The sequence below is a fragment of the Mugil cephalus genome, chromosome 14, assembly GCF_022458985.1.
Source record: "Mugil cephalus isolate CIBA_MC_2020 chromosome 14, CIBA_Mcephalus_1.1, whole genome shotgun sequence".
Classification (NCBI taxonomy): Eukaryota; Metazoa; Chordata; class Actinopteri; order Mugiliformes; family Mugilidae; genus Mugil; species Mugil cephalus.
Window position 1 is genome coordinate 3,515,448 of NC_061783.1, and position 24,115 is coordinate 3,539,562.

General features: G+C 40.3%; 1 protein-coding gene across 2 annotated transcripts in view; it reads right to left on the reverse strand.

Moving 5' to 3' along the window:
- The window catches only part of LOC125020581 (CMP-N-acetylneuraminate-beta-galactosamide-alpha-2,3-sialyltransferase 1-like), a 72,427-nt gene that overhangs the window by 36,873 nt on the left and 11,439 nt on the right, over positions 1 to 24,115 (reverse strand). Inside the window, exon 2 of one of the 2 annotated variants that reach the window (XM_047606016.1) lies at positions 7,185 to 7,264. The exons of the other annotated variant lie outside the window; for it this stretch is intronic. The gene's annotated coding sequence lies outside the window, so the exon portion shown is untranslated. The remainder of the gene's footprint in view (positions 1 to 7,184; positions 7,265 to 24,115) is intronic. 2 annotated transcript variants of the gene reach the window in all.

Consider the following 24,115-nt stretch of genomic DNA (forward strand, 5'->3'; position numbering starts at 1 on the left):
GCTCTTAATTTCTGCTGCCCTCCGTACACAGCATTTATGGGAAAACTGTAATACGACGAGAGAAAGGCTGCGAGGTCGTCCTGATTAGAAATTGATCAGGTCATTCGTATTCCACCCTGGAGGGCAGCAAAGAGGATTGTGTTGAAGACTGACTGGGAAAGACTGTGCAGCGACACAGCTTGCCTGTTGATTTCATTCTTTCTGTGGTAACAGAAAAAACAACTCTGTCGTTTATCAGCTGCACAGACTCACGCCGATACGCAGGAAGGCTTATATGTAAGGGATCCCGTCTGCTGATCAGGGCTTTGTAACTGACAACAGACTGCAGATTAGCATACAGCCCAAGGTTGGTTAATGTCTAACACAGCACGTTTGACAAGGATACCTGGGGACACATCAATGAATAGGCCCGCTTCTCTAAAACAGGCTGTTGACTCCACTCATTTTGAAGGCTGTGGCATTAAGGATCCAGGTAGATAGGAGAGCGAGCGGAATTTATTGTCAAACAGGTGGCGACTCCCCGCTTTTTGACAACACACCGACCATCAACCCGTTCCCCTGACCTTGTCGGACTGAAGGCTGGCAACCTCGCACTGATCAAAGATTGCCCAGCTGAGACAGCAAAGCGTCTGTTCACACTTCAGAGACTAGGGGAAGGGTGGTGGTGGCGGTGGTGGTGGTGGTGGGGAAGGGGGTTGGGAAGAGAGAAAGAGAGAAGGTGGCACAAAGCAGGGAGGGAAAGAAAGTGCACGGGCTGTGATTTTCCGCCTAATCTTCAGTTTTGAGAAGTCATCAACTTTGCAGGGAGTAGTTACAGTAAAGTGTTTTGGGTTGGCTTTTGGAGGAAATTGTTTCTCCTCCCCGGCTCGCCTCTTACTACTTGAGAAATTTAGGAAATCAAAATTCTGCAGTTCTGAAGATTCCTATATATTATATACTTTACAGAGGGGCCCCCGCAGAGCTGACAGAGCGAGCTTCCTTAGTGCCTCTCAGTGTGATTTAACCCTTTGAAGGATCATGATGGCGGTTTAACTTAAATTGTGAGCATCATAACAGTTTTTTTAGGTAAATGTCAAAATGCAAAACTCATCAGGTCAGCCCTACTAATTTGTCTCCAACACTGTGTATTGAATGTTTTTGAATATTGTGTGTATTTTCACACAGAACATTAAATAACCATAATAATGATCCAAACAACCTGTCTATGAATATATATTCTCACAGCCCTACAGGACCATTTCTCAGTGGTTGGCATGGTAACTGGTAGTCAACATGATGTCACATCCTTTTTATCTCATCCATCCATCTACTGTCTTTGTATATAAACCACTAAAACATTCTTTAGGTATAATCACCTCCTCTTGAATCAGCCTCCTCTTGGACTGATGGAAAATGTCTTCATCTCTGTTGCTCCCTACATGAGAAGCAGTTCTCTCTATTTCTCACTGGTTTTTGATTTGCCACATCACTACTGTTATTACTAATAATAATACAGAGGGAATGTTGTGATGCTATTAACGATTTTACTGTATATTTTGTCACATTTCATGTCACATTTCTGGAACAAATACACATACAACCACTTCCATTCCCAGCTCTTTGCCAGATGATAGCTGAAGCTTTTTTTTTTTTGTACTCACTGATGTTGCGCATCAGTCAATGTTAAGAGTCCCCAATGTGTAACCAGAGTGGTCTCTTTCAAGTAAATGATTGGGCTGTATTTATTTTATTTATTTCTTTTCTGTGCAAGGCTGAAGCCATTCTAAACTTGGCCTAAAGAGGAACATTTGCATAATGGAACCCTCTGTACTTTACCAGATAAAGCCTGCGACGCTACGTATTCCATGTCAGTAAAGAGCTTTAGAAACACTTGAGGTAAAAAATAAAACAGCCTGGCTGCTGAGAGTGGCGATCAAACAGATTTTCATTGAAATAATTGTCTTTTTAATCCATACTAATAGCAACTGGGATTGAGAGTGATGGAAGTATTGTGAAATTAACAGCACAGTACCGTACAGTGTGCCAATTTGTGAACACATTTTTGATGAACGCCACGAGTTAAACACACACGCATCGTAAAAGTCCTTCTGTGCTTTTGTGTGACAATTAAATTCTGTTGTAGTAGGTGACATTTTTACAGCACTGGAGCTGTGTAGACCAGAGTCAATCCCTCAAACAACACACCATAAATATTCAGTAAACTGCCAAATTTATATCAATCAGTGACTAAGAACAGTCCCCAAAGCCTAATTTTAGTTTGTTAATTTGAAATAATGTCCTGCTCTGGGGTTAAAAATGCTGCATTAAGTTATTGCTAATATAATAGCCACCGATGTCTGGATATTAGTTCAGGAAGTGAACATTTCCTGCTGTTGCGGCCTCGCATTAAAAGCATTTAATTGGCACAGAGGGACTTTTATGATGAAGTGGACACAGAACAATGGCATATGTTTAACTGCGACTGTTCATCAACAATGTGCCTGCAAATTGAGACAGGAATTGTTTGGAAGTAATGGAAAACGAAGGGGCAGCCACAGGGAGCTGTTAGATGAAGAGCTGCAGGCGAAGCTCCGAGGTAACCAACTCCCTTTACTGCGGCATGCTGTTCCCAGTCTCATTCCGTGTGCAGCATAACACCTGATAATGGTAGTGCATAGAAAGATGAAGCAAAGGCCAATCGTTAAATACTTCTGCTCTCACCAGAAGTATGTCACCTGTAGTGTTAAACCACATTCACTGTCAGCACCACTGTCTTTGGCAGAATCAACCAGGGCTAAAATATTTGTGAAGGCCACTTTAATGGAAAGGAAAATAAGGCCAACCCAGGAGTGATACAACACTCTGCTATCGTCAACATTCAGTATCTGAAACCAGGAGATATGTTGAAGGCAAACCCAGAGGGATTTTTTTTTTTTTTCTGTGAAATTTCTGCTCCGCAACTAATAACATCACTCAGGGAATAAAAAATGAAAAAGCTACAGATTTTTACATTTGATGGCATCACATCTTACGAGCCTTCATGCTGTAGACTCTGCCTTTGGTGGTGGAGTATTTCATTTTCACTGGTATTGACTTTCAGCCCGGATCTTTATTTCAATAAAAAGTAGAAGCGTGGTTACGTTTCCTGCTTGAGCACATCAAGTGGATTCAGGAGGCACTGAGGGATTGAAAGGTGTGGGCAGATCTATCTGAGATTTGAATAGATGGCGAAGAAGAAGTGATAAGTATGGTTCAATCGTCAGATTAATGGATCAAACTGAAGGTGGCTTGGACAAAAAATAACACACGCACACAGTATAAACAACCATTAGTCTGCTTTGAGCTTTTTAAGACATTCGTGAAAAAAACCTGCTTCCTGTAAAGCTACTCTTTTAGAGCTATTGATTTAACAGAGGGCTTGTGTGGCTCTCAGTGGGGCTGGAAACCTCATGCGACTCCTGGCTTCCCGACGCCCTTTCAAAATTCAGTGGATAAAATGTGAGATGCAAAGTGGTCACATTTAAAATGCGGCTGTTTATCTGGCTCTTGACATTTGGGAGGTGAGAATGTTGCTGCCCAACAGCAATGTGTTATTTATAGATTTTTCAACTGTAATAGTGTATGTGCTTTGCACGCTATTGATGTTTGCATGTCCTGGTTTGTGTACGTGACAAGCATGCTCTCACAGGTCGTTGAAACAAAGGTGCTCTATGCTCAGGAACCAATGACAACCACAAACCACCTGTAGATGTCAGTCTGTCTGGGAGGGAAGGTTCAATTAGTTCTCAAATTTCAGGATGTGTTTGCACTCACTGTCCTGGGAACTACTTTGTCTTTCGTCCAGCGGACCATGCCAGTCAGTCATGGTTTCTGGTTAGCATGCACAGTGATGGTTTTTATTACAGTCTGTATGCAGATGTACGCAGTCATCATGTTTGCATGCTCCTACCGGTCCGTCTGATTGTAAGGTGGTTACACCCCAGTCCTGTAGTGCTGAGGTGGCCTACCGGCCTACTATGTAGGTTACCCATCTGAGTGCGGGTGGCAGACTACTCTGATACGTTGGACTAGTGACATCTGACCCTGGATCTATAAGCTGACATTAGCACGACAGAGACAAGGTCTGAGAGGCCGAGGCTGGGGGCAGTAGTTGACCTTGTATGCTCCTGTTTATGTGCACCCTGCTCAGCATGATGTTTTGTAGGTACGTAAACATAATAGATAAAAAGCCGGGTTTTCTACAGTCTATTGTGCTCATTTCCTCAATCAGTTAACAGCCTACAAATGAGCCCTATCTTAGGCTTCAGGCAAAACTGTTCAAATATAGTTTTCTTTATTTAGTTTTTTGTATTAAATGTTTGAAATAAATCTTTCATTCATTCATTCATTCATTCATTCAGAGCTGTCTGTCTTTAACTACTATTTTTAAGATATTTGCATAATTTGACTGAATGTCAGTGTGTTTACCATGTTATCTCGCGGCATCTCTAACACCTTCTGACTACTGTATGCCAGCATGTGTGGAAAGAAAGGCTTTCTGTGGCCTCAATAGAATCTTAGTTTTTTAAAATGTTGTGATGATTTCTGCTACACCTTCACCTGCCTTTTTTTTAATGTCTTTGTTGATGTTATTCTTATATGACATGACTCCAATGAACCTTCAGTCATTCACCCTGGCTCAGCAGAAGATTACATAACTAGTTATTTCAAAATGACATTACCCACATTGCATTTCCAGTGATTACTGTAGACTCTCATTTGTCACGTCCTTCACACCCAATCATGCATCTGCAGTTGCCTAAAGCAATAAAGTTTTTTTTGTAGTTGTTTTTTTCCCCCGGTGTCTTACCTACCTGTGCAGCTGCTTTATTCACTTCAGGCTGGCGTCAATGAGTACAAGCACAGAGCAATGCAGTTTGAGATGAGCCTTCACACTGGGTTTCTCAGCAATTCCCTCAGCACAGACATTCTAAACACCTTAAAATGCTTCCTTTTTCTCCAGTATCCTCCTTTAAATCCCTTCTGGATTTGGATAAGCCACCTGAAGCCTCGCTTTCAAACAATATCCACTGATCAAGCACAACATTGTGACCACCTTCCTAAGATTATGCAGGTCTCTCTTGTGGCTCCAAAACAGTTGTGACTCATCAGAGAATGGACATGGGCGGTGTCCTGTGGTGTCTGGTAATAGAATATTGTTAATGGAGGCCTTTGGGTCCTATGCATGGAGGGGAGGGGCCTCTGTGGATCATCCCACAGATACTTGATCAGTTTGGGATCTAGTGAATCTGGAGGCCAAGTTAACACCTCGTGCATGTTTTTTAGTTGGTCCTAAAACGTTTTTATGCCTGTGTCAGGCTGCATCCTGCTGGGCATGGCTGCTGCCATCAAGGGGTGTCATTGCTATGGAGTGGGGGTGTCTGGTCTGGTCTAGGTGGGTGGTACATACAACATCCACATGAATGCCAGATCCAAAACAACTGTTTTCCGGCAGAACACTGAAGTGTCACAAGACGTTCAATGTCATTTACTTCTCCTATCAGGGGTCATAATGTTGTGGCTGATCGGTATATGGATCACATTGGTCTAGCTCCAGCTATGTGATATTTATACAGAAGTATTTTAAAAGCAGTGCTGTTCCAAGTCTTGAGTAGTTTCCCAAAACCAACACACATCTGGTATGTTTCAGTGCTTTCCATACACAGCATGAGTTTGTGATGACTGATGCACTGGCAGGTCAATAAGACTGAGAATTTACTATTATATTATAACATTATATTCCAGCCGTATGTTCCAGGCTGATTTGTAATTACAAGCATACCATGCAGAGCTACTATGAATAACAACAATATAACGATAACAATTCAGCTCTTATTTTCTGTCTACATACTGAGGAAGTATGTTCTCTCCATTTAACCCATCTATTTGTACACACAGAGTAGTGAGCATGCTTGGAGCAGTGCGGACCTGTTTGATGCATTTAGGTGCTCACTCAAGGCACCTCAGCTATGGATGAAGAGGGAACCATCTCCTTTTATCTGACTGTGTATGCACTGGAGGGCACAGCAGCACTTAGTTCTTGTACTGTCACTTCTGTACATACGTACACTTGATGTAAATAATACATTCTTGCACTTTTGCACTGGTTAGGAGCTAATTGCTTTTCTGGGGCTCTGTACCTGTTCTCATCACACTGACAGTGAAGTTGAATCTACTGTAATCTTCTTAGTGGGCTGTGCAGGGGAGTGGACACGACAATTCACGCTTTGTAAAATAACATCCATGCCACGGTGAACCTAGCGTTTTATTTTCTTTCCCCCTCGGCGCTGCATCTCTTCATTAACTCAGGCTTGCTATGCCACCGTTGCTCTCTCTCTCGTCCTGGTCAGGCCAGGGGACCAGGATTGAATGTTGAGTTTACAACTCAACAAACGCTGTGTATTACGCCTTTGAGTAAATCCTGGTTTAAACGTTGCATTCATGCAGTCGTGATAGATATGAAGTCTGCGAACAAAGGTGTGAATTAACACATTAGTTTCTAGACAGAAAAATAATGTGTTTAAACTCATCCCTTCCCTTTGTTTCTTTTGCACTTTGATATTTTCATCATACACACATTTTTCCATCTTAGCCAGGTTCTTCTAAAGGCCTGTATTTTGCTGCCCATCTTGTATGTTACATATGTATGTTTTTAATCATAGCTGAAAAACTATGTGAGAAATATTTATTTTAATCATTTAATGGACAGACCTTCTCATTGAATATTTTTTCTTTGTTTTTACTACGTTCTACTTCATACATGCTGAAGACACAAATATATGAAGCAACACATATGGAATTACTGTATGTACTAGAGAAAAAAAGTGTTAAATAACTCTAAACTAAATAACTAAATATGTTTTATATCTTAGATTCCTCAAAGTAGTCACCCTTTGCTTTGATGACAGTGCTGAAAACCCTTGGCCTTCTCTCAATGAAGGTGACGATGATGTCACCCTTTGTCGTAAGGAAGTCAGGTTGGTACACAGCTGACAGCCCTATCTGACTGTTGTAACTCGTAGTATAGCAAGAACCAATCAGCTAAGTTAAGAGAAACGACAGTCCATCATTACCTTAAGGACTGAGGGTCAGTCAGTCTTTAGAATTGCAAAAATTTGACTGTGTCCCCAAGTGCACCATCAAACACTATGACGAAACTGACTCACATGAGGACCGCCCCAGGACTGGAAGAGCAAGAATCACCTCTGCTGCACCTCTGCTGGATAAGCTCATCTGAGTCATCAGCCTAGGAAATCACAAGTTAACAGCACCTTAGATTAGAGACCAGAAAAATGCCACATAGAGTTCTAGTAGCAGACACATCTCTACTTCAACAGTTCAGCGGAGACTGTGCTAACCAGGCCTTTAGAATCACAAGGAATAGACATTAGACCAGTGGAAATCTGTGCTTTGGTCTGATGCGTCCAAATCTGAGATCTGAGACCTGTTGTGTCTTTGTGTGACTCAGAATGAAGATGGAATGGATGGTCTCTACAATGATCCCAAACACACCTCCAGGCTGTGTAAGGGCTATTTGACCAAGAAGGAGAGTGGTGGAGTGCTGTGCCAGATGACCTGGCCTCCACAGTCACTTGACCTAAACCCAATGGAGGTGGATTGGGATGAGGTGGACCGCAGAGTGAAGGCAAAAGGGCCAACAAGTGCTCAGCATTTCTGGGAACTCCTTCAAGACTGGAAAACTATTTGAGGTGACTTACTCGTGAAGCTCACAGAATGCCAAGATTGTGCAAAGCAGTAATCAAAGCAAAGGGTGGCTATTTTGAAGAATCTAAAATAAAAAACACAAGATTTTTTCACACTTTTATGTTAACTGCATTATTCCGTATGTGTTCATTCATAGTTTTGATGCCTGTCTCCTGCTTTGATGCCAAGAAGGCGTGTCCAAACTTTTGACTTTTATATTACCATCAGAAATACAAAGGTAACAGGGGGACACTTTGTAAAAGCCAATTGCTCAGAAGTACCAGTACCAAATGGGTGAGAATCAGTTCCAAAAAGACGTCTGTGTTATTAACGATTAACAAAGTGTGAGATGCCCTCCCGGGTTAAATTACTTTAAAATCTCACCATTCCATATTTAAAGATTTCATAAAGATGTCAGTAACAAAATCTGATACAACCAGGGCATATTTACAAACATTCTATCCAACATGATAAAAAAGGATCTTTGTGCAAAAACAAATGGGTAAATTCCCTCTATTTTTGATTAGGGTGTTTTGCATGCAGGTAAATGTTTTTTCCTGCACTTCCACCAATAGCTCGAAGCAGCCGGGAAGAGAATGTAAAACAGGTGCTAGTATTTATGTGTTATGTCAAGGAAGTTCCCCATTCAAAAGGCAATATCTGTGCTATTAATCAGTGTGGGAGGCAAGTCCATTTGCATTTCTGGTGACATAAAATACCTATCATGTTGCTGATGAGTCTTTATGTGCAGTGTTTTTTCATTGTGATATTTACTGTACAGCTGTTTTACACCAGAGGGCCACACATTTTCCTCTTCATATAGATGAAGCATTTTCACTGAAGACTTACTACACATGGCAAAATAGGTTACAGCGTGGAAGAATCCTCCAGGGATCTTAGAGATTTGGCGCTCAACAAAAAAAGCATGTTCAGACAGCCTGTTTCTAAGTGGAAGGGATCCTATTGAACTGCCTGGCACAAGGACACTGTCTTTGTCAAATTTCTGACATCCGTTATTCAAACATTATCTGTCACTATGGTACATCAAGAGTTTTTATCGTTTAGTTTTTTGTATTAAGTGATTTTTTTTCTATCAACTTGCCAGTCAGATCCGCTGAGGAGTTCACTCTGCTTCTGATCTTGTTCCAGATTCACTTCTGCATTTGGAAAAAATCCAATTCTGTCAAAAAGAACATGAAAAGCAGGCTGTCCTCTCGAGAGGCTTAAAGTGTTGTTTGTTTGTTCAAAATTGAAATGACTCATGTTTATGTTCAGAATCATGGCACAGCACGAATTGGCATGATGTCCTTATAGTGGAATTAAAATTAAGCATGTGCGTGTTTCAGGACACAACCACTTTCAATCTTTCAACACTCAATGATGGTTTCTTTAACTACTGATCATCATTTTCGGTCTGAGCCTTATAAATGGCCTTGTATTTATTTTAAAGTGCTGTTCTACATATTGATACTCAAAGCACTTTACAGTCACAGTGACTGTAATCTACTCATTCATTCACACATATGCGCACACATCCACACACCAGTGCCAAGCAATGCGATCGACTCGGTGATCAGTGTCTTGCTCAGAAAAACTTACACCCTCTGGTACGTGGACGACCTACTCTATCTACGGATCGACCATAGCCCTGTTACCAGACAATGCAGGGAACAGAAAATCAGTGGTCTTGCCTTGTTTGCTGTGTTGTAGTGTTCACATAACTGAAACTCCTGTATTAAGCACCTATATTGTTTCAGGAAAGATAATAGAAAAAGGATAGCCCAACCAAGACTTCCGTAGGTCTGGAGCATAGACTGTATATAAATATGGACAGTACATTGTACAGTACAGTGCAGTATGGTCGCGTTTTTGGTTAATTAATACTGCATCCTGCTCTACCTCCATCTGTTACAAAGAAATGTTGGACACTTTATTTATTAATTTATGTTTTCCAACTCTCACCGTACTACAGGACTGCTTCACCACATGTGGTTGGCAAACCCACATGTGGTGATCATGATGTCACATCCTGTTTGTATAGGTCAAATAACTAAAGTGAAAAATGGACACTTGAGCAGGCATCAGGATTTCAGAAAACTACCTAAAGAGACAGAAAACATCCTTTAATAAAAATAATTTGACATCTACCATATTAGTTTTAGTTGGTCCCTTATCCACTCACATGGAGGGGGTTGAGCTTATGACCTATACTGCAGCCAGACACCGGTGGGGGCTCTACTTGGCTCTACTTTGGCTTCACTTGGAGGTGCTGTTCCATTGTCCATCTTTATACAGTCTACAGTCTGGAGTGACTGCGTTGGTAAAGGATCATGCTACGGCAAAAATCTACTGGGTCAATCAAATTGTTCAGGTAGGCTGAAGGGTAACAGCAACATAGTCATAAAGACTGCTGAGTTAACTTTAAAAGTGATTGACAGCACATGTAACAGGCATTAGCTCATTCCAGAGCCGCTGCCAAACACAAGGTTTGAATTATGAGGATGTTCATGCAAAAACACTATATTGCTGGCAGACCAGTATAAAGCTCATGGGCTCATGAGTCTCTTTTGATGTTCTGGTATGAGCTGACTCCACTGCAAGAACACTCAATCAGCGCAGTGACCATAACTCTCCGTGTCTGCAGGGAATTCATATTGTGGTTGATCAATAACAATAGCTGGATGATTGTATGTCTGACTGGTGACATTTCAGGCTTTCACAGCTCACTCTCTAGCCTCCACTTTCCCCCTGATGAGCTCCTTCTCCATCGCCAGCCCATTGGCAGCTTCACAGAGGACGACAGTGTCACGAGCACTGACTGAAATGAACTTTAACTGACGAATGACACAATCCGCCAGCCAAGCATATTTATTTTTACTTGGAAAATAAACAAAATTGCCTTTTAGTGTCACGTCAACATTGGCGTCAGTACATTTCACAGGGATCCAAATTATCATGTTGAATACAAGTGAAGCAAAATGATTTTTGCAGTTTTCTGTTACTTCTGTTATCTTTCCTTAGTCAGCGTGTAGCTCCCAGCCAGATGTGGGCATTGTCTGGATTTGATCTTTATCTTAATGCTACTTCTTATCGCCTTCCCTATTGAAAGAAGAAAAAGATACACAATAATAATGTTTGCAGCAGCAGAGCCGCTAGATAAACACAACAATTTATATATGCTTACGATCTTGCTGTTCTAGTCTAAAAACTGGCATGAAAAAATAGAAATTCTTAAGTTTGACACACCTTCTCATCCAATTCAATGAAAAGGCGCCCAAACCAAAACCACCTGTGTGGCAGACAGCCTTATGAAATCTACTCGACAAAGCAGCTTTGGGGCCACAAGGTGAAGGACTCGCATGACAGTATGTCCATGGCTGAGGTGCCTTAAGGCCCCCCACACACATGACAGCTCACTGCTTTGAGTCCAAACACTCGAGTGTGAACGAATGCATGAGTTAAATGCACAGAAAGAATTTCCCCATGAGGGATCGATAAAGGAAATTAAAAATCGGAAAACTGCAAAACTGAAGTCCCCCTTGGCTTTCGATTCAGCTGTACACCAACAATTACAATGCATTCAGCATGTCATAATTCATGTCTGCACATAAACGAGTGCCCTAAAGCAGCAGCCTACAGCCAACTGACATTTGTGGGACACAAAAAGAACACTTTGCCGGTCCCCATGGTTCTCAGCTCCGGCTCATCTGTCAGCCAAAAGAACTCAAATGCCAAAACACATTTTTTTTTACTTTGCATACTGTTCATTAAAACTTTTGGAGAGGGTCTCCGCTGTTCACTGACTTCCACGTCTCTATTATCATAATTATATTTATTATGCGTGCAAGTAACAAAGGAGAAAAGAGAATGGAAGGCAGTGTAGGAGGAGATATTTTCAGTCAGCACATGTTCTACTGGTTACCATGAGAAACTGGCGAGAACAGTACGTGGCTAAAGTATATATACTAAAGTATATATTAAGTATATTCAATGTACAGTCTGTTCACATATTCTGTTGATGTTTATTTTGACTAGGTCATAGTAATGAGAAAAGAAAAGCTGAAATTCAATTCATCAAAAAAAAAACTCCTGTGACTGCTATGCAAAACCAGTGACATCAAATGTGCCCAAAACTTTTCAAGACGTTGAGAACTTTATACATTTGAGACGCCTATATGCGGGGAACAGATGGACTTTTTGGACAGGCCTTTCTGTTATAGTGTGTGGGATTAAGACAGGCTGCATTAAATAACCTAAACCTCCCCGGGAAGAAGAGCCAGCTCTGCCTTGTCTAATCTATTGCTACAGTGTTATCGGACCACTGCAGGTTGTTAATAATGTGACACCTGCCGCCTCCCCTCCAAGCCGTCAGGAAGGGTGCGGCCATGTGGATTGGTGGACGGATTTAGAGATTTCTCCCTGCGTCAGAAATCCAGTAAAACCTAGTTTGTCTCAGCGTGATGGCAGTGCTTTAATCAGAAAGTGTGAGAATCTGTCGCCAGTTATTAAGGGATGGATAATAATGCGTTTGAACGCAATCTAGTTAGAATCTTTTCGAGTACGCCATATTTAATTAAATTATCTTGAGTTCAATCAATTTTAGCTGATTCGTAAATCAACATAAAAACAAAATGGCCAAAATGTACTTGTTCCAGCCTCTCAAATGCAAATGTTTGCTAATTGTCTTAGTCAGCAGTAGCCATGGTTACATGGACACTAGTGTTCCCCTAATAACCAAAATAACACAATAGGAAAATATATTGCAGGAGAAATATATAACGTTGACCATCATATGACAATTCTGTGTCAAACTTTTGACTGACAGAGACACACACACAAAAACAGTTTAGGTACAACTAAGAAAAAAACAAGAAGAACAGCACCTGGCCTCCAAATTCACTAGATCCCAAACTGATCAAGTATCTGTGGGATGATCCACAGAGACCCCTCCCCTCAACCCATAGGACCCAAAAGCCCCCAGTAACAACAACCTGTTACCAGACACCACAGGACACCCTCAGAAGACCCATGTCCATTCTCTGATGAGTCATAACTCTTTTGGAGGCACAAGGGAAACCTACACAAGGTAGACGTAATGTTATGCCTGATTGGTTCATGATACTGTTTGAAAGTGGGGCTTCAGGTGGTTTATTCAAATCCAGAAGGGATCTAAAGGGGGATACTGGAGGTAAAAAAAAAAAAAAAAAGGAGAAGCATTTTAAGGTGTTTAGAATGGTAAGTCTGTGCTGAGGGAATTGCTGTGAAACCCAGTGTGAAGGCTCATCTCAAACTGCATCTCTCTGTGACTTTGATTAGTTCAACCAAAAAAAAAAAAAAAAGTGGTCAGGGAAGTTTGACTGTTTTCCAGGCTAAAAATTCTGAAGAATGATGTACCAGTATTAACACGGGCAGTGCAAGTGAAGACATGGATCATCCTCAGTTATCTTTAAGCATTTCTTTCTTTCTTTGTGGTGAGCAAAGTTGGGATAGGCACGTCTTCTTCGTTTGTTGCCTTTCCAGCAGATTCAATGCTCCGCAGCAGGCACACACATTGCTCATGTTTAAAACATTCCCATCCGATTGACGTTTTGGGGCATGTGAATAAATGATAATGTTATCCAACATCCATCTAAACAGGTAGAAGACTGAGTCACGAGATTTGCATGTTCAGCATTCTACCTCCAAGAGCATTTGTTGCTGTTACATATGAACCATAACTGGCATTTCCACTTTCCATGACTTCAATAAGAAGAGCTCAGTCTCTATGTTTACCTATATAACCACTGGCTACGACTGTGGGAACATATATTTCTTTTAATTTCACTTGTGAATAATCAATTCCTTGCTGCACAATCGATAAAGAAGATGTGACGTCAAACTAATTAATCACATGCACAGCTCTGGAATAAGCTTCACTGATGTAAAATGTAGAATACAAGATGCGAAAACAACAAAAAAAATCAAAACAAGAAAGTTCATGCTGGAACTAAAAGCCTGTTGTGCTTACACATAAGTCATCTGCTCAGATATGTATTCTGAAGCACAAACAGAGACAAAAATGCCCTGGAGGGGAAGCAGAAAGAGTGATCCTTCCTTTATTGCTTCCTGCTTGAAAATCCAAGGTTAGAGGGCAGGTATTTTACTGAACATTCATTGCTAATACAACACAAACGTACAATTAGTTGTCATTGTGATTATGATTGCAATGTGGAAAAGAGTATAACCAAAATATCGGCTTCTGAGCGTACTTTACTACTTCTATGGCATCAATTATTACTTTGTAAAAATGTCATGTTATGGGTTTTCTTACTTAAAAAATGCTCATATAATGTAATTATTTCAAATAAAACTGGGGAAAGAGGAAATAAAAATTAAGTGTAATTGCACAGCCGTGGAAATGCCATAAAAACAAAATATGAAAACAAGGCTGACAAGTCAAACTCACACTTTAAAAAATTAATAACTTGACGTTTATACAGTGAGGTTAGTATATTTTTACTTGTAGTTTGTAATGTCAAATATATATTGTCGATAATAACATTGTAGTATGTAATTGTACATACAGTATGTCACAGTGTTTTTGTTGCCTGTCAAGTGTTGCCTATAGTGTTTCTTTGAAAATGACAAAATAAAAGTAATATACTTAAACGCAGACATAATCTTGTCTAGTGCTAAACTGAATGCACATATTTGATATATGCATTTACATGTAGTTGCCATAAAGCAACAAGTGATTCTGAGCATTTTACAAACCATTTACCACATTATAAATAATAAAAAAGGAACGCTAACTAACCTTTATATTACACAATTCACAGTTAACGGTTTGTTGATCTTTGGTGACCTCAGCCCACGACCTGCACAGTATCACGTGCCTATGGAAAATGGAAGGGGGTAGAAAAGGATTTCCTGGATATGGGTGGATATTTAATGTCATTAAATGTTTGTAGTTTGAAACTAAAAGACCCATTTTCACAACAAAACTATACCAAAAAAAAAAAAAAATGGATTTAATTTTACTGCCTTATAATAACATTGAGATAAAGTCATTGTTTCCACCATGCAAATACAGTGTTAAAGGCCAGAATTCATGTTCACAAGAAGAAATGTCAGCTTGTGCAGTATAAAAATTCATGTTTCTTGCTTCAGTGGTGATTCAGATGTAAACGTCGGCCCATATTATCAACAGCAGATATACGGTACCTGTAATAATGTCGTAATAGTTAAAAGTCTAATATTCTGTCTCGTATAACTGCCTAGCAGGGTAATAGTGTTTAAAAAAGACATTTATTTAATGGTCAGTGTGGAGCTGTGTCATCAGCTGCCTGCTGCTTACATTATTTTATAACATCAATTTTACAACCTGGATGACTTATATGACTCCATACAGATACCACCTAACATTATCCTTTTCAATGGTGATAAATCCCGTGACTGAGACTCCCACAGAGTTTTAGAGGTGGGAGCTCATATCCGATATAAGAAAGTAAATGAGGGATAAAAGGTCGATGCCTTGAGGCGGCCCCTGGAATCGTACCAACTGCATCCCCTTGGCAAGACAGAGTGCTATCCAGGAAACCACAGGGGCATCCACCTGCATCGCCCACAGCTTTTCTCCCTACATGGAAGGGGTCTGCGGCTAAAGGGGAAGTCAACATCCACAGTGCTATCACAGTCATTTAAAAGAGAGGAAGGATCGTGGAGCTGGTCCAGGGGACACGAGAGGACTGAGAGAATTTACATACACTCAAATAATCGATGTTAACTCGATAAAAGTTTCACCAATTTGATTTTCTTAAGTGATTAGCTTAATTAGAGTTAGCATTCCAGTATAACCACAATACATTTCTCCCTACGATACACACTGACACACAGGAAGACAGTCATTTCATTTCGTCAGAAGACGTTGGTAAGATGAGGAAGTCCTGGGAAAGCTCCTTCGGTGTTTCCAACCTCTCAGACCTTTGGATCGATAACACGGACCCATTAGAAAACAAACTCACTGGATTAGAAATCACAGTGATTCCCACTAACCCAATGCTGGGCTTGTATAAGAGCTCAATACTGGAACAATACTGGAACTCCTGATCTACATTCAAGGTTTAAACCCATTATGTTTCTTTTGTTCCTGTGAATTGAAACGCGACATAAATATGTATAGATATGGAGATTTGTGCCCTCCACATTTATATGGTTTCATTAATAGTAACCTGGGCTTAGCTTCTGAAAGCTGCTTCTGATCCAGTTTTCAATTTGATGGAACAGCGAGATTCGTTAAGCTTTGACGTCTCTTATAAGATCTGTAATCTCTCCTCTTTTATTGCTCTTTGACTCTGGCCAGGGTACTGACGTCTGCTCTGCTATCTTCAAGCACCAGGTTTATTTTTTGCACGAACAATCAGCATCTGAGAAGCGTGGAATTGTGTACAAATGCCAATATTTATCGACAACTAGCATGAAGTTATTATTTATTGATGTGTTTTGTTTCTTCAGCGGGCTGTTGGTGATTCACCCTCCTGCTCCGTGGCGTGAGGAGGAAGAAGGAAGCTTTGACTTCTTAAATGCTTTTAATGGACAGAGACGCAGCAAGAACGTGACATGCGACCACAGTGTGACACAGCTGCACCCAGGGGACATGAGCAACAGTCTAATGGAACTGCGTGAATTGGCACAGGAGTCCAGATGCAGATTATATCATGCTTATTCCACAAAAAGACAAGATGGCATTTGGCTAATGTCTATTGGTGCTACAAGAAGAGGCAGGTTTCCCCTAACCCACTATCAGTTGTCTAATCCAGTGAAACAAACACCAGTCTTAGGAAAACTTTTAGCACATAAGAAGTCATTAAATTTTAATCAAAAGTGGTGGAGACAGCATTATTTATGAAGAGACAAGAGTCAACTACTGTGAGTCAAGGCTACAGCTACATGTAGAGAATGGGAACTCCATTTACACATTTTACCAACATGTTCTTTACTGTTGCTATTAAATGCACAATACAAAAAATACATACAAATAAATAAAAATAAAAATAAAAAAAAAATACAAAAAAATGTGTATAAAATCTGGTCTTTAGACATTGTTTCTTCTATCCATATCAATACCAGATTGTAGTTACTTTATCAAAGAAACATGAATCTATTTTGCAGGGAAATTTGTAAAGTTGTGTTCTGTCGAGCCAATCATGAACCCGCATACTACACGCTGACTCTGTCAGGTTCCCTGCTATTGGCTGAGAGCCTGTTCAGTCCCAAGGTTAAATCCCAGACGCACGCTGCAATATTACTGCCCCTGCTGCACATGTTTGACATAAAAAATAATAATATCTGATCCTGTGTATTACTTGACTTTAATATAGAACACATATAGTAGGTAGGGGTCCCTACTTAATATCTCCATCAGTTTGGGGTTCTTGGCCTAAAAAACTAAGTGTTTGAATAAAAGCCTTCACTAAGCTTCCACTTAACAGCCAGCATTTTCTTTCCCAAACTCAATATCTAAACTCTATTAGTTAGAGATTAAATTCCTCTCGATAAGGTACAGTGAGTGAAAAAAGCCAACGTGCACAAAAACACACAAAATACTAAATTTGTTTTTATTAATAATAATAATAATAATAATAATGATGATGATGATGTATTGGTTTTATATTGTGCTTTTCCATTTTTAGATGCTCAAAGTGCTAACAATTGTATTGTATGCATTATTCATTCGCTCACACAGTCACACCCTGGAGGTAAACTACCTCAGTAGTCACAGCTGCTCTGGGGCAGGCTGAAGGAAACATGGCTGCCAATGTGAGCCTACGGCCTCTCCGATCACCACCAACATCACCACTCATTTGCAATCATACACCAGGGAGTGCACACCTGGGGGCAAGGCTTGCCCAAGGACGAAACTGCCAACCTTTTCGGTTATTGGACGACCGCTCTACCTCCGCTCCTGAGCTACTGTACGTTGCCACACACAGATTGTCCTACGCTAGCGTAGCTGGCTCATGAAAAGCAATGCAGTGGAAGTAACAGACTGCAGCAGCCAACCACCACAGCTACTCACATCTAGTTACTATGAAGATGTCTGATGAGTCAGGCGGTCCACTGATAGGCCTATGGAGCTTCTCTGCTCTTTAAAAGCGGCAGCTGAACCAAACGCCGATTGTCGTGCGGAGGCAGACTCACGACAATAGTCATTACTCTGTCAGTCGATAGGCATCTTCCTCTTTGCGCAAACAGAGCACTTAGGCACACTGCACACAAACACAAACTGTCTTGGAAAGGACTAAATGTTTTTGTTTTGAATCAGGTTTGAAAGGTAATATAGGAAAAACCAATATATGATCTCAAATCAGCCCTACTCTATTTTTAAACTCTAAATAAAATTCTAAACCACTCAATCTGGCAAAACAGGCAGTTGGTGCTTCTTCTGAAAGATCACAATAAGATTGATAATCACTCTCAGTAGTGGAATTGGAGGTAATAATATGCAAGGCATTTCTAAGAAATGCTGGCAGCAGAAACACTGCATCTAAAAGGAGCCGCTGTGACACTTAATGGTAATATCAAGGTCGGATCAATCATTGGAAGATGCTACGAACATCTTGTTATTCACTAAAGACAAGGGACGATCAGCGGGCTGTGCAAAGTGATTTCCTGGCGAGCTACTTGTCCACAATCCATGTGGAGTGGATTTTGCTGCCCACACGTTCCTCAATTAACCCACATTTCTTCAATCCCCCCACTCAGCTCAGATGAAGTACTCTGCATAAATGTCAACCCAAAAGTCAAGTAAATGCATTTCACTGTGAAGCACGAGAAGGCGGAACACTTCTTATGGCTCAGTGAAGGTTACAGGTTATATTTTGGCCAATTTGACGTCTGCAGAGATCTTTTTTTTTTCTCTCATAAAATCAGGACAGGATCCCCTAAAAGTGAAGACATCTAAATGTTGCATGTGTTGAATGCCAGAATGCTTTTTGCACATTTCTCTCTTACACACTTCGTTCACTTATTATACAAACGTCCCGTTGCTTTAGCTAACGAAATTATTCATGACGAACTGCGAGTATGTTCATGTCACTTGGTAGTATTTAAATGTTTCCTATACATAAATGTCCTGGATTCTCTTTTCTGAACTATGCGTTTCTTTTCCGACAGTGGCGGGGCTTTGTAAAAAAATATATATTTATATGAGTATTTTTACTCAAAGAAAATTCCCAAATTGCTTGGATACCGCTTTCAGATTTTGAATCAAAGTCCTCCTTCCAGCTGTCAGGCTCATTTGTTGTTCTGTTCTGCATGCTCTTTAAAGCTGACAAAGTCGATGGCATCAATAATTCTAAAATAGAACGTTACTGTGTTAGTCATAACTCTTAATAATTCTATCTGTGAATGACTGTGCAACGCGAATGGCTTTGAAAACAAGTAATCACTACATGTGTATCACTGCTATCCAAATAAGATAACCATTTCAAAATATATAACTCACTGGCGTCTTTAGCTTTTTCAACCATCTCCATGTCTTATGCAAGAGACCAATAAAAAGCACATTTTCAGACTATTAGCTCTGCTCTAATCCCTCTGGTTAATTGCCTTCTTGTGCACCAGAGCCGTCCACCTGGGATCAGCTGTAATTTAGCTGCATTAAAAAAATGCTCAAAGGAACAACCAGCATTTGGTCACAGTTCACCCCCTTAGAAGTAGGCTTAGAAGTATGTATCCTTATTTCACATTGCAATGTGATGTGTGGGATATTAAGGCTTGAATTGAGATTAAATAGTGTTAAATAAATGGCAAAAATACAAAATTTGACATGACCACATATAATAGACAAACACAAGATGAATCCAGTAGGACACACGATAGTTGTGTTCTGGTGAAGTTACATGACAAGGTTAGCAACGTTAGCAACGTTAGCAACGTTAGCTATGAACGTTACTCATCATACTTTCCATGGCTAATTCTGACTTTTTTTTGCCTCTCTAAATATTCTCCCATGAGGGTTTTCTGAAGAACAGTTTTAAAGCACAGTGCAGTAGTTCTGGACTTATTGGTATTACTGGTATTATGTAAGTCCCTGCTAACTCAGAAATGGCCAGAGAGGTGGACTATGACTGGAGGTGAGGTGGAGAGCTCACTCACAGCTGCCACGCTCTTAATTTAAAAATTTTAAAAAATTTAACACAGAGACCAATATATATAGATTAACTGTTTCTTGTACCAGACCATGTTTATTTCTGTTGTAAAAAAATGACATTTTAACACAAAGGTCTGAGGGCGTTGGTCTCAAGTGGCCACTTGTGGAACTGCACTTTTTTTTTTTTTTTTTTTGCATCTGTCTGCATTTGTCCACATAGTTAAAACCCACAGGGTGGCAACATTATATGTCATGTATTCAGTTATATTCATGTAGCTGAATATTTTATTGTTTCAGTGCATGTGTGTTACCATCTGACCACCTCTGGCCCCTCCTGGGAGCTAGTTTGATGATCTTTATTGAGTGGAGTGACCTTGTGTGGCAGTGGGGACAGTGCTACACCTCGGTGAATAGAGGGGGAGAACAAAAGACAGAGAAGTAGTGGAAGGATGGACAGAGGAAGAGAGGCATGTGGGGCTGGTAGGAACTGGTGAAGGATCTTGTGCTTTCCAAGTCACCGCACTCAGGATTACGGGGGTCCAGGAGGGTTCTGTGGAGATCTCTGGAGAGATGGGGGAGCACAGGAGGGTAAGGGTTTCCCAATAGAGGAGCTAAATCAAAGATAGGAGCTCTGCTTGCTTTGACTTCATTTTTGCAAAGCTGTTCCATTGTCCATATTTAGGTCTGAGTCTAAACAGTAGAGTAACCTACCAACACTGGCAACACATCACACCATAAAATTCAACAATAAGCCAACACAATTCACAACTACCGCATTACACAACATTAAACAGACTCGCAACTGGCTTAAGGCTTTATAGATAAAATGAAATCCAAATGCTATAGACATCTGACAGACTATAGCTCCTAATACAATGGCAAGATAAAGATATGCATACAGTAGCTTTATGCTTTAAACTTGAGCCTCCTCCGCTATGCTAGCTGTGTCTATGTTCTGCGTTGCTGGGAGATTGTCAGCTTAAGTCCTGGGTTTAGGGTATATTTAGTCTACCTCCTGCATCCTGTCCACTAGATAAACCAAAGGCAGGGAGGGTGTTTTTGTTTTGGTCTTGATTCGTCACTCTGTGCTGTGCCTGCAGGGGGTGCTATTTTACATAAATCTTACATAATCTACCTTAGAGCTAAAAATAGGAATTTCTAGGGATTTCTTTTAGCAAAATAAATAAATAAATAAAATGCAATCAGCTCAGATTGCAAGTTTTATTCTCTGGAGAGGCAGTTTTATATATTTTTCTGGAAGCGCATTTTTGCATATTCAGCCATCTCTGTTGGGCACGTCGCTCCATCTGGAGTTCATATATTTCAGTATAAGTAAAATGCATTTTGAAAAATAGTTTGCCTTTCTGCTACCTGTCCACTCACATTATCGTTTAATGCAGCTCCACAAGGCACTGAGTTGAATTGAGTTTGTTTGGGTTTTCAGGACAGAGGAACCTCGGGTTTTGCATTGATGCATGGTGGTGTTTGGCACTCTCCCCTAAAATATAAAGCTCCTCTGTGTTTTAGATCCTTGTTAGATATCCTCCCCTCCTAATATACCCGCACTGATTTATACTATTTTGTGACACAGCCTGGAGAAGTAAGCACACTGGGTTCTGTGGACAAAATGTATCCCTGCATCCCTCACCACATTCAATCCTTGTTCAGTTGTGACAACATGTAGCCAATGGAAAAAGGAATATTGGAGGGATTCAGAGGGATGTAAACGCTCTTCATTAGTTCCACACTCTGCATTAAGGAGCAAATTTCTTCTTTGGCCACGTAAATTAATCGATTAGTATCAGCTTCTTTTCTTTTTTTTTTTTGGTTCCTCTGTATTGGGTTTTATCTGTAGTCAAAGATGAGGAGATTGAATCTTGATTATAATTATACTTCTGGCTCCCGCCTCAACATGTTGATTAGGCTGATTAGCGGTGCTCAAAATGTACACTTTAAAAATACTGCAATGCATTCTGCAAAATAAAAAGCACCAACACTTGTTTATCAAAGACAGCACTACATCACAGTCGTAATGGGACTGCTCAAACTAAATAAAACATTTTATAACAAGCACAACATTTCCTTGCTGCAAGGAATAATACAATAAGTAATTTGTTTTGCAGCTAACAGTTCTGAATTAAGATTAAGTTTAAGCTCCAAAATGTCAATCCATGTCCTCCAAAATAAACAATATTATTTGGTGTTTTGCAACTCTGCACACTGTCCTTTGGGAATTCCGAGGCTTCAACACTGCACATTTCCACATGCATGGGACAAATAAAGTCTTATCTTATATCTCATATCATATCTTAACTGTATTAGAACATAACCTGTATTTTTCTTCCCTAGTCATTTAGCAACAGGAGCAACTTGGCTCCAGAGGAAATTCTAAACCACTGCAGGATGGATTGTTATGAAATCCAGAGGATGAACACTAATGAGTTTTCTGACCCCTGACCCTTTCCACTTGCTCCACCATGAAGTCAAAATTTGAAACATAATTAGATTTTATAAAACAATTACCTGCAAACCCGATGAGAATTTGTTTAGCTGCAGCTTTTTTTTTTTTCATGCCAATTAGAAAATCTTGACGTTCTAAACTGTGATTAAACCTCATACCTGCTGCAAATCTGAGACTGTGAATGTGGTAAACTTTCTGCCTTAGTGTTTAGTAAAGGTCAGATGTTAGTCCTTCTATTCAACCAAGACTAATCTCAAAGAGAAACTCGTCACAATTCATGTGACCCCAGGAAATCCTTGTTTAGTAACTCTTTTTATTTGATTTGTCAAACCGTGTTACATTGAATTTTGTCAGAGTCAAGCATTTGAATTTCTCATGTTATGATGGATTCCTTTTTCTGTACCTCAGAGAAGCATACATCATCTATTGATTTAAAAACGCTGCCGTATAATAGACGTTTCCAGGAGAAAAATAAGTCGGTGGTTTGATTGTGGAGATTACAATGATACTCCCACAAGCAACAGAGAGCAAAGAACAGAAAAGGATTTATTCAAATGCGAGGATTTCAAGATTTAAAGGAAGAGGAACAATATGGGAGCAGAAGGCGCTGACAGATAAGCAAACGTGAGCTTATATTTATCTGTTATCCATGTGCGAGTCAAACATGTCACCCATCTGAGAGTTTTATTTCTCTGGCGAACAGAGAAAAAATAAAAATAAATGAGCGGCATTCTGTCAGCCCCCTACGTCCTCTGCAAGCGGATGCAGGCCTGATTACATCAGTGTCAGTGTATTAATTGTATTTATACCGGTAAACAATATATCATGAAACTTTATATCATGTTTAAACGGGAGAGCATCTTTCATGTCGGGGAGGTGAGAGTATGCGGCACACAGGGAGGGAAAGCTGAAATGTGACGGGAATTGGGATGTTGCCAAACTTTCATCGCCTTTTTTTCCCCTCTAATAAAAAAATATTACATCTCCATGGAGACTACGGGGGCAATAAAATCAGCACATTCTAATTTGTAGATAGCAAAGGGAAAATGTCAGTTGTGGGTACATGTGATCACTAGCAACTGGAGATAAGGAAACTCCAGTAATGGTGGCATTATCCTCTAAGCTGATTACTAGCCCCCCATGAGATGGACTTACCTAACCAGACAAAGAGACTGTGTGCGTTTACTTGGGTTGATGAGAAAAGTTATAGGTGTGATTCGCGTCTTAACTGGTTGCAACCACAAAGAAACTTTTCCTTTCCAAATACTCAGGTCATTTGATTAACTGGAGGTGAGGATCTGTCCGTTTCATTTCCTTTCTCCCCACCTCCTTTTGTTGCTAGTCGGCTTTGATGGTAACATCTGTGACATGAGCTTCACAGAAGAATTTAGCTGTTTGATCAATGAAAATGAAAACTACACAGTGGGAAAGCCACACTGGCGCCAGTTCTTTCCTCCACTTGTAAGAAATAAGATGAAGCCTGTCACGCTGCGAGGCTCAGCGGGTGGCTCATCTCTTCATTCATCGGATGTGACTTTCGTTGTGGAATCTGTATTTTCAGCAGTGTTGTCCACCAGCTCTGTTTCAATGCAGCTAGACCTTCCCCGGTTATGTATATGTGTAACACAAGACATAACGGTTGGCATGGAAATGGTCAGGGTGATCGTGATTTTCGGTTAAGGCAACGCATTTGTTAAGTTCTCAATTTATTGTTGAAGTCAGGACTTTAAGAAACCTTTTAAGTGAGAGATAGATATAGAGAAAGATATAGATATAGTATGACTTGATGACTGATAATG